Genomic DNA, 1993 nt, shown 5'->3' with positions numbered 1-1993 from the left:
GAACTTTCTGTGCAAGCTTATCAGAACTGTCCGCTGAAACAACATATTCAGAAGCTGTGGCTGATCTGAATAAACGCTCATGGAGAAATCTCAACACTTTGATGTCAAATGCAAATGTAATCATGTTTTAATTGTGCTTGCTGGTAGAGTTTTTTGATGTCTCAAATCGTGTCCTGATAGACAAGATGTGAAAGATCTTTTTTGTAATACCACTATCTACCCTAATGTTTCTACCCCTTTTCCTATCTAAGATTATTATCTGATAAGGATAAAAATGGCCGCGCTTTCTACAGTTGCAGCTTCGTGCACTCCGCCCATCTTTCGGACGACTGTACGTACATATTCGCGTTGTACTTCAGTGCAATTCCAATAAAGTTATTTTTATTCTGATTAACAGGAGTTAGTGGGAGAGATCAAATCTCTCCAGTTTTAGCTTCTCTACATTGGCTCCTTGTCAAGTCCAGAATTGAATTCAAAATCCTACTTCTAACCTACAAAGCTCTCAACAACCTAGCTCCATCTTCTATTACAGATCTTATTGTTCCATATTTTCCTAACAGAGCACTTCGCTCTCAGGGTGCAGGTTTACTTGTGGTTCCTAGAATTTACAAAAACAGAATGGGAGGCAGAGCTTTCAGTTCTCAGGCTCCTTTCTTGTGAAACCAACTTCCAATTTCTGTCCGTGAGGCTGACACATTGTCCAGTTTTAAAACGAGACTTTAGACTTTCCTTTTTGCTAAATCCTATAGTTAGGGTCGGCTTGGGTTTCCTGATCTGTCCCTTAGTTATGCTGCTATAGGCTTAGACTGCTGGAGGACAAACTGACCACACTTTTTCACTCTGCTGCTGTCTTTACTTACTCTGCTCAACCTGTTTTGTATTTGTAATTATTTTTCTATCCTTAACATGTGGGTTTTTTTGTCTTTCAGATACACCTGGACCTATATCTGGACCTACCATTCTATGTTTGTTTGTCTCTTCTTTCTGTCCTCTTAAACCAGCCGGTCAAAGCAGATGGCCGCTTGTCCTGAGCCTGGTTCTGCTGGAGGTTTCTTCCTTTTAAAAGGGAATTTTTCCTTTCCTCTGTTGCCACTGTTCTTGCTCAGGATGAGAGACTGCAACGAAGCCAAGATTCAACTTGTCTGCTGGATTTCTTAGATAGAGAACTTTACTAATTGGCTTTTTTATGTATGTGAATGTTTCTGTAAGGTGCCCCAATACAACTTTGTTGTGATTTGGCGCTATATAAATGAACTGAATTGAAGTGAAAAAATAACCGAAATGGTACCCATGTGGACCGAACTGAACATGCCATACCGAAACGGTTCAGTACACCCACGTGTACCGTTACACCACTTCTACAGGCACAGTTTCAAGAGTTGACACAGTTGCTCTGTGGGAAGTGCAGCCCTGTTGCTTTGAGTGGTGTCTGATTTGAACCGTAAACAGACGACCTCTACTGCATCATCAACAGGAATACACGTAAAGACAAACTCTGACTTTTGTCAGTTTAACTTCTCTGGTTTTACAAGGTTTAGGCGTTTACAGACATGATGGGTTTGTGGGTTCAACAGGGAAACAAATGTTATTGTCAATCAGGTACCGCTGGGATTTGAACCCAGAATCTTCAGTTTACAAAACTGACGCTTTGACCCTCTAAGCTACAGTGCCTTTTTTTTTTTTTAATGGACATGGGGACGGAAAACAATGATGATGATGATGACATGTTTAGTAAGAGTTTTGGTCATGGTTGACAGCTGGAAGACCTGGTCTTCTTGTTGTCGTGACCCATGTTCCCCAGCAGCTCCAGGATCTCAGGACATTTTGTCTCCAGTTGGGTGAGCTGTCTGCTGGGCAAATTAAGTTTTTTTTGGGGGGGGAAGTGGGAGGAAACCGGAGTGCCCGGAGAAAACCCATGTGTGCCCACAGAAATCCATTGACTGGTCCTGGTCCTGTATCTGATAACTTCTGCAGGAAGACAACGGCAGATTTT

At 41.9% G+C, this 1993-nt stretch overlaps 1 protein-coding gene and 1 non-coding gene across 2 annotated transcripts in view; one reads left to right on the top strand and one right to left on the bottom strand.

Moving 5' to 3' along the window:
* The window catches only part of tead1b (TEA domain family member 1b), a gene marked incomplete at its 5' end in the record, with an annotated part of 56379 nt that overhangs the window by 20124 nt on the left and 34262 nt on the right, over positions 1-1993 (top strand). The gene's annotated exons all lie outside the window — the stretch shown is intronic.
* Positions 1598-1671, bottom strand: trnat-ugu. Its single transcript has one exon. It is a non-coding gene; the product is annotated as a tRNA-Thr (tRNA).

The sequence above is a fragment of the Nematolebias whitei genome, chromosome 2, assembly GCF_014905685.2.
Source record: "Nematolebias whitei isolate Nwh7 chromosome 2, NemWhi1, whole genome shotgun sequence".
Classification (NCBI taxonomy): Eukaryota; Metazoa; Chordata; class Actinopteri; order Cyprinodontiformes; family Rivulidae; genus Nematolebias; species Nematolebias whitei.
This window is presented reverse-complemented; position numbering and strand designations above follow the sequence as displayed.